We start from the raw sequence: 10,000 nt of genomic DNA on the forward strand, positions 1-10,000 counted from the left end.
TATATATATATATATATATATACATATATATATACATATATATATATATATATATATATACTTTGTGGGTAGTGCCACAGTCTCTATACCGTAGTCTTGAGCTTTCTTGGGTTAGAGTTCTCTTGCTTGAAGGTATACTCTGGCACACCATTTCATCTGTTTCCTTATTTCCTTTCTTCACTTCGCTGTTATCCTTGCTGGAGCCCTTGGGCTTATAGCATCATGCTTTTCCAACTAGGCTTATTGCTTATCTAGCAGTAATAATGATAATACTGTGTATATATATGCCCGCCTACGTCTATTGACGCAAAGGGCCTCGATTAAATTTTGCCAGTCGTCTCTATCTTGAGCTTTTAATTCAGTACTTCTCCATTCATCATCTGCTACACGCTTCATAGTCCTCAGCCATATGGGCCTGGATTTTCCAATTTTTCTCGTACCTGATATAGCCCAGATATATATACATATATAAATATATATATATATATATATATATGTATATGTATATATATATATATATATAAAATAAAAAGGAGGACGAATAGTCTGGACAACATCTTTCAATTTATTGGTGCCGACGTTTCAGGACTCATCCCATTATCAAGGCTAAAATGGACATATAAAACATTATAAGCAAAACTCAGTAAAAATATATAAAATACAAAAAACACAGTCAAAATTAAAATTGAAATTATAAACACAGTTACAAGTAAAATATGGAGATAAAAATATTAACTAAAAGAAAAGTATCTTAAAATTAAATATACAAAAATCAAAATTGTCTAAGGAGACCAACCTGTCTGGAACAGACTAGAGTACTGAGTGACTATCTGAAGGACAGCACTCAGAAGGAAAATTCTAAATTTGCCAGCTTAAGCGATGTGGAGGGGGACAGAGGATAATTGGCTGTTTAGTTTAGGAGCCTTTTCTTTAATCATTAACGATTCCAAAACTAGTAGAGAGGAGTTATTTGGCGCTTGAGCTATGATTTCAAAGTTTTTATATGCAATGTTGGTCTTGCATTTACTTGCATGTTCTCTGATGGTTGAGAATTCTTTGGTTTTGAGCGCACATCCAGTTCTATGACTCACTCCCCGATGCGCATCTATGCGAACTTTCAGCAGTCTTTTTGTGGAACCCACATAATTTCCGAGATTACATCTCGGACAAGTAAACATATAGACCACCGAAGAACGCATTAGGTCGGGGAGAGAATCCTTAATTCTAAACATAGATCCCACTGTCAGGGGATTCTTAAAAATAAGTTTAAAATCCAGACTTGGAAAATTGTCTAAAATGACCTTTTTAATTTGTTTCCCATATTTTCCGTTATTAATAAAAGGCAATGAGGCATAGAAAATCATTTTTGGTACTGTAGGAACTTGAAGTTTAGGTTGGTAATGTTTGGTCAGAAATTTGTTAACTAGTCTATAAAATATTTTAGTTGGAAAACAGTTATCCTTGAAATGCTGCTTCAGAAAGACTATTTCATTATGAAAGGATGTCCAGTCAGACGAAAGGTAAAATGCCCTGCAGATCAGGGTTGTTACGGCATTTAACTTAAAATTATAAAAGCAAAAGCTAAAAAAATTGGTGCCTAAACCAGTGAACGTCTTTTTTCTAAATACGCTTGTTTCTAGACGTGTCTGCCCTCTTGAGATGTTAATGTCAAGATATGGTAACTTGTTATTATCTTCTTCCTCAATAGTGAACTTGATGTTTGGATGAACGTTATTGATGAAATCTAAAAATCTAGCAGCATGTTCCTTTTGCTTGAAAGTAGCTAACGTATCATCTACGTAGCGTTTATAAAATATAGGTCTAAATAGCAAAGGACATTGGTCTAAAAACTGCTCCTCAAGGTGACACATAAAAATATTGGCGAAGGTGGGCCCAAGAGGGCTACCCATAGCCATACCATCAAGTTGTTTAAACAACTTGCCATCAAAAATAAAATGAGTGTCAATCACTGCCAGTTCAAGTAATTTTTTAAAATCAGATTTATTAAAACCGTGATATAAGTCGTTTGGAAAAATAAAAAGTTTATTTAAAATTATTTCAATGGTTTCTTGCAAGGGCACGTTCGTAAAAAGTGATTCAACATCATAGCTAACCATATAATTACATTTGTTTTGAGTGGTGATTTCAGGTATCAGAGAGGCAGAATTGGGCAGCGTATATTCATTTGAGGTAAGTGGTTGTAAAAGAGGCACAAGAAATTTGGCAATATTAAAATTTGGTGAATTATAAGCAGCTAAAATAGGTCTGAGTGGAACATTTTCTTTATGAATCTTAGGTAAACCATACAGTATACCATAAGAGGAACCAGAGGAAAATAGGTCTAAATATACCTGTTCAGTAATGGTACTATTATCCTTTAGTCTTTTCAGTGTTCGGTTAATTTTGTCTTCCATTTTAAAAATCGGATTAAATTGAGGAAGACCCAAGTCAGAAAATTTAGTTGGGTCATTTAAAACTGTGTACATTTTGGCTATATAATCTGCTTTGTTGAGTAATACAGTACCTTTACCTTTATCCGGTCTGGTTATGTGGGTTCCACAAAAAGACTGCTGAAAGTTCGCATAGATGCGCATCGGGGAGTGAGTCATAGAACTGGATGTGCGCTCAAAACCAAAGAATTCTCAACCATCAGAGAACATGCAAGTAAATGCAAGACCAACATTGCATATAAAAACTTTGAAATCATAGCTCAAGCGCCAAATAACTCCTCTCTACTAGTTTTGGAATCGTTAATGATTAAAGAAAAGGCTCCTAAACTAAACAGCCAATTATCCTCTGTCCCCCTCCACATCGCTTAAGCTGGCAAATTTAGAATTTTCCTTCTGAGTGCTGTCCTTCAGATAGTCACTCAGTACTCTAGTCTGTTCCAGACAGGTTGGTCTCCTTAGACAATTTTGATTTTTGTATATTTAATTTTAAGATACTTTTCTTTTAGTTAATATTTTTATCTCCATATTTTACTTGTAACTGTGTTTATAATTTCAATTTTAATTTTGACTGTGTTTTTTGTATTTTATATATTTTTACTGAGTTTTGCTTATAATGTTTTATATGTCCATTTTAGCCTTGATAATGGGATGAGTCCTGAAACGTCGGCACCAATAAATTGAAAGATGTTGTCCAGACTATTCGTCCTCCTTTTTATTTTATCTTTGAAGCTCGCCAGGAGCAACGACCTACCTCAATATATATATATATATATATATATATATAAAAGCTTTATCACGCTGATATTCAACAAGAAAACTAGATAACAAACATTGCCATCTGCAGTTGAATCTGAACAAATCTTTCCAAACTAGTTAATTCCATTACCTTCTCCGTCTAATAATTCTGACAGCGACTCCTCGCCTCAACCCCTATTATAATTGCTGATCCTTCAACTAGCCGCCTCAGGCCAAGGCAAGTGAATATGCCATGAAGGTATGCATTAATGATGCACTTACGTATGCGCTCCACATGTGAACTTGCCTGGGGTTTGAAGCCGAAGCACTCAGCTGCTTCCGTTTAGCATATATATTGTTGTACAGTTATACTGTGTTAAATGAAATAACCCACAGTGTATGAAAAATTATATTCATTTAGCTTCCTCTACAGAAAACAAATATAACAACTTTTACACAAAAACTATTGTACTGATGTTGACCAAATTTGTTAGTCATGTATATGATGTTCATGTCATAAATGTGACAGTAGAAGGTTATGTATTTACTTCGTTCGTCTGTTTCTTAGTTTGTTAATTTGTTTGTTTGTGAACAACTTTACACAAAAACTACTGTACCGATTGTGACCAAACTTGGTATTCACATTGAGTATGGCCCAAGGATGAATCTGTAACATTTCAGATAAAATACATCAAAGTACAAATACGCAGCAGTTCTGTGAAAATAATTGCAATTTTAGGTATTGGCCACATAGCTGGTTAGTTTATATTTTGTTTGAGAGCATTACACAAAAACTATTGAACCAATTACAACGAAATTCGGTGGACATGTGGGCTATAGCCCAAGGACAAATTCCTAAAATTTTGAAGAAAATACATCAGAGTACATATAGGCAGTGGAGTTAAGAGCAAAATTTTATTGCTTGACGTGGCGAGGGTATGCTCTCTACTGAGTGCCCCCTCTAGTTTGAGCAATGTATCTATTATTTTCCTATCGTGTAAATGACAATGTCAACTGAACTTCAAATCAACATTTAGTTGAGTTAGTTTGCAGTAACAGTTCTGTAGCTGATATAAAGAAAATACATCTGAGTACATATAGGCAGTGGAGTTAAGAGCAAAATTTTATTGCTTGACGTGGCGAGGGTATGCTCTCTACTGAGTGCCCCCTCTAGTTTGAGCAATGTATCTATTATTTTCCTATCGTGTAAATGACAAGGTCAACTGAACTTCAAATCAACATTTAGTTGAGTTAGTTTGCAGTAACAGTTCTGTAGCTGATATAAAGAAAATACATCTGAGTACATATAGGCAGTGGACTTAGAGTAAAATTATATTGCTTGACGTGGCGAGGGTATGCTCTCTACTGAGTGCCCCCTCTAGTTAGAGCAATGTATTTATTATTTTCCTATCGAGCAAATAGTGTCAAGCTAACTTAATCCACATTTAGTTGAGTTAGTGACCAAAGATAACCTGGTTTGCAGTAACAGTTCCATATCTGATATAATCTTCTTAGAATGTTGATGTGAGAAACGGCTTATTAACATCAATCTAAAAGCTATCATCTTAGATGGCATTTGTGATCTGGCATTGATAATAATCGTATGTCATGCGAAGGTTAATATCTTTCTCTTCCGGAGAACCTTCCCCGTTATCTGTACTGTCATCGGTTTGAAAGAAAATTAAATGTACCTTGGGACATACATGCTTATCTTTTTATCTTGTGGCTGGTATGTTAACCTTGTGGGTGGTGTTTAGGTTCTTAATTTTGATGACCATATAACATGCTTATTCTCTCTCTCTCTCTCTCTCTCTCTCTCTCTCTCTCTCTCTCAATATATGTTACTTTATGGATGGTGTTTAAGTCTTTAATTTTGATGACCATATAACATGCTTATTCTCTCTCTCTCTCTCTCTCTCTCTCTCTCTCTCTCTCTCTCACACACAATATATGTTACTTTATGGATGGTGTTTAAGTTTTTAATTTTGATGAGCTTATAACATGCATATATTCTCTCTCTCTCTCTCTCTCTCTCTCTCTCTCTCTCTCTCTCTCTCTCCTACACATACTCACGCAGGCACGCACTTATATAAGGTACTCCAGTGATAGATTTATTTGTGATGGAACTTGATCGCGTTTGATATTGAGAGAAATATAAACGAAAATGAATTCGGATTTTTTTAATTGAAAAAAAAGTATTAGCAAAAATTGAAAGATAATAATATGCTTCGTCTATGAACCTATGAATTTTTTTCCCCAAGTCGGAAGTAATAATATGTAGTTAAATGAAGAATCTCTTTAGCTATGGTAAGCAGCTCTTCTAGGAAAAGGACACTTCTAAATCAAACCACTGTTCTCTAGTCTTGGGTAGTGCCATAGCCTCTGTACCATGGCCTTCCACTGTCTTAGGGTAGAGTTCTCTTGCTTGAGGGTACACTCGGTCACGCTGCTCTGTATCTCTTCTTGTTTTGTTAAAATATTTTATAGTTTATATATGAAGTATTAATTTCAATGTTGATACTGTTTTTAAAATATTTAATTTCAATTGTTAATTACTTCTCTTACTTCCGTGTTTCCTTTCCTCATTGGGCTATTTTCGCTGTTGGAGCCTCTGGCCTTATAGCATCCTGCTTTTCCAACTAGGGTTGTAGCTTAGCAAGTAATAATAATAATAATAAAAATAATAATAATGATAATAACTCTAGTTATTTAAAAAATCAAAACGAAAATATTTATATATGTGGAATATTTCATAATACTTTATTTACCAAAGATCCTCTCTGTGTGGGGAAACCTTAACGTGGTTGAAGAGTTTGCGTATCGCCATGATCAGCAAAGCTGTATAAGTTAAGGCCACCCATACTAGGTTGTGTTGCTGTTTGCCATCAGTGAAAATATCCCATCACTGGCCAGCGTGGGGATGAAAACTGGCCAAAACCCTGCTATTAATATAGACCTGTCTGAGGCCTTTATACTGAGGTGGGTTTGAAACTGCTACAATTGTTGTTGTTGTTATCATTTATGAATGAGGCCTTTGTCCTGCAGTGGATTAGAAACGGCTGCATTTGTTGTTATAGTCATTCATGTATGAGGCCTTTGTCCTGTAGTGGACTAGAAACGCCTGCATTTGTTGTTATTCATGTATGAGGCCTTTGTCTGGCAGTGGACAAGAAATGGCTACATTTGTTGTTGTTGTTGTTGTTGTCATTCATGCCTGAGGCCTTTCTCCAGCAGTGAACTAGAAACTGCTACATTTGTTGTTGTGGTTGTTGTTGTCATTCATGCCTGAGGCCTTTCTCCAGCAGTGAACTAGAAACTGCTACATTTGTTGTTGTGGTTGTTGTTGTCATTCATGTATGAGGCCTTTGTCCTGCAGTGGACTAGAAACTGCTACATTTGTTGTTGTTGTTGTTGTTGTCATAATTTATGTATGAAGCCTTTCTCCAGCAGTGAACTAGAAACTGCTACATTTGTTGTTGTTGTTGTTGTTGTCATAATTTATGTATGAAGCCTTTCTCCAGCAGTGAACTAGAAACTGCTACATTTGTTGTTGTTGTTGTTGTTGTCATAATTTATGTATGAAGCCTTTCTCCAGCAGTGAACTAGAAACTGCTACATTTGTTGTTGTTGTTGTTGTTGTCATAATTTATGTATGAAGCCTTTCTCCAGCAGTGAACTAGAAACTGCTACATTTGTTGTTGTTGTTGTTGTTGTCATAATTTATGTATGAAGCCTTTCTCCAGCAGTGAACTAGAAACTGCTACATTTGTTGTTGTTGTTGTTGTTGTCATAATTTATGTATGAAGCCTTTCTCCAGCAGTGAACTAGAAACTGCTACATTTGTTGTTGTTGTTGTTGTTGTCATAATTTATGTATGAAGCCTTTCTCCAGCAGTGAACTAGAAACTGTTACATTTGTTGTTGTTGTTGTTGTTGTTGTGTATTTGTTCAGAATGGAAGTTGATAGTTAGACAAATGAAATATATAAACAACTTCTATATTATTATTTCGAGAAATGAATGAATTAGTAAAATAGAAATAAAAGATATGAAAATCAAAGTCAAAATTGACTATGATTAAAATTGAAATGAATAAACAAGCCTATAATTGGATCTTCCCTTGGCTTGTTCTCTCGTATGCATTTCCGGCATCGAAGACCATTTTCATTGACATAAACAAATCGATCAATCAATCTCGTGTTACTGAGGCTTTCGCCAGATCAATTACAGCTCTTTCCTCTTGCTGAGAGGGAAGGAAATTGCCTCCCTTGCAGAAATCTGCTGATTCTAAGTTAGAAACCTGTTATTCCTATAGGAGATGGATTTTCCTTTAGGAAACTGATACTCCTTTAGGAAACTTATTCCTTTTGGAAACTATTTTTCTTTTAGGAAACTAGTTATCATTATAGGAAACTATTTTTCTTTTAGGAAACTAGTTATCATTATAGGAAACTATTTTTCTTTTAGGAAACTATTTTCCTTTAAGGAACTATATTTCCTTTAAGAAACTAGTTATCCTTTTAGGAAACTGATATTCCTTTAGGAAACTGTTTTTTCCATTAGGAAACTGTTCTTCCTTTGGGAAATTGATTTTCAATTTAGGAAATTGGTACTCCTTTAGGAAACTAGTTTTCCTTCAGGAATCGGGTTTTCCTTTAGGAAACTGTTACTCTTTTAGGAAACTGATACTCCTTTAGGAAACTAGTTTTCATTTTAGGAAACTGATACTCTTTTAGGAAACCAGTTTTCCTTCAGATAACTAATACTCCTTTAGGAAACTAGTTTTCCTTCAGGAAACGGGTTCTCCTTTAGGAAACTGATACTCCTTTAGGAAACTGATACTCCTTTAGGAAACTGAAACTCCTTTAGGAAACTAGTTTTCTTTCAGGAATCGATTTTTTTTGGAAACTGATACTCCTTTAGGAAACTAGTTTTCCTTCAGGAAACGGTTTTTCCTTTAGGAAACTGATACTCTTTTAGGAAACTGATACTCCTTTAGGAAACTAGTTTTCATTTTAGGAAACTGATACTCTTTTAGGAAACCAGTTTTCCTTCAGATAACTAATACCCCTTTAGGAAACTAGTTTTTCTTTAGGAAACTGATACTCCTTTAGGAAACTGATACTCCTTTAGGAAACTGATACTCCTTTAGGAAACTGATACTCCTTTAGGAAACTAGTTTTCCTTCAGGAAACGGTTTTTCCTTTAGGAAACTGATACTCTTTTAGGAAACTGATACTCCTTTAGGAAACTAGTTTTCATTTTAGGAAACTGATACTCTTTTAGGAAACCAGTTTTCCTTCAGATAACTAATACCCCTTTAGGAAACTAGTTTTCCTTCAGGAAACGGGTTCTACTTTAGGAAACTGATACTCCTTTAGGAAACTGATACTCCTTTAGGAAACTAGTTTTCTTTCATGAATCGATTTTTCTTTTTGGAAACTGATACTCCTTTAGGAAACTAGTTTTCCTTTAGGAAACGGGTTTTCCTTTATGAAACTATTTTTCCTTCAGGAAATGGGTTTTCCTTTAGGAAACTAGTTTTCCTTCAGGAAACGGGTTTTCCTTCAGGAAACTAGTTTTCCTTCAGGAAACGGGGTTTCCTTTAGGAAACTGATACTCCTTTAGGAAACTAGTTTTCTTTCAGGAATCGATTTTTCTTTTTGGAAACTGATACTCCTTTAGGAAACTAGTTTTCCTTCAGGAAACGGGTTCTCCTTTAGGAAACTGATACTCCTTTAGGAAACTAGTTTTTCTTCAGGAAAAGATTTTACCTTTGGGAAACTTATTCCTTCAGGAAACTGTTTTTCCTTTATGAAGTTAGTTTTCATTTTAGTAAAAAGCTTTTTCTTCAGGAAACTTATTCCTAAAATGAAAACTAGTTTCCTAAAGGAGTATTCCTTTAGGAAACTAGTTTTCATTTTAGGAAACTTTTTTTACATTAAGAAACTAGTTTTCATTTTAGGAACCTATTTTCCTTCAGGGAACTGTTTTTCCTTTAGGAAATTTATTCCTTTATAAAACTTATTCCTTTAAGAAACTTCTCATTTAGGAAATGTATTCCTTTAAGAAACTGTTTTCCTTTAGGACATTTATTCCTTTACGAAACTTATTCCTTTAAGAAACTGTCATTTCTTTAGGAAACTGTTTCCCTTTAGGAAATTTATTCCTTTACGAAACTTGATCCTCTAAGAAACTGTTTTTCCTATAGGAATCTTTCTCCTTTAGGAAACTAATTCTCCTAGGAAACTGACACAGGCTAGAAACTGCAACATGAAACCAGCAAGGCCAGCGAACACCACACCTAGTGTCAGGTCAAAGAGTGTCTGCCAGAGAAGACCAGACTGTCCTCTTTAAAAAAAAGGCCTTCTCTTCCATCTCGCCCTCAGTCTGATAACCTGTTGCTTGTCTCTGGGGGGATGATAAGAGTCTCTGAAGCAGGGTTGACAGGTTGGCCTTTTTCTGGCCAAAATCTCAAATTTGGCCTTTTTTGAAATTAGTTGACCTTTAGTAATATGAAAATAGTTTGGCCTTAATGTTATATGTTTGGCCTTTTTCTATTAATGGGTTGGTCTTTTAAAACTACTGTTGATTATAAGTTGGCCTTTGTTCATTTGAAGGACTTAGGTCAAAGGTCAAGGTTAGCAGTCCTTTTAGATTTCCAAAAGAGTATTATTTTCATTATCATCACCTGCGTCAACGAGGTTGGGAGGAGGTTATGTTTTCCTCCTTGTTTGTATGTTTGTGAACAACTTCCTGGCCACAATTTTACTCATAGAGTAGTGAAACTTTTATTATTATTATTATTATTATTATT

The 10,000-nt window shown here is 34.8% G+C and overlaps 1 pseudogene; it reads right to left on the reverse strand.

Moving 5' to 3' along the window:
- Positions 1–10,000, reverse strand: part of LOC137615528 (uncharacterized) — a 248,302-nt pseudogene that overhangs the window by 100,160 nt on the left and 138,142 nt on the right.

Source organism: Palaemon carinicauda, chromosome 21 (genome assembly GCF_036898095.1).
Source record: "Palaemon carinicauda isolate YSFRI2023 chromosome 21, ASM3689809v2, whole genome shotgun sequence".
In the NCBI taxonomy this organism is placed as follows: Eukaryota; Metazoa; Arthropoda; class Malacostraca; order Decapoda; family Palaemonidae; genus Palaemon; species Palaemon carinicauda.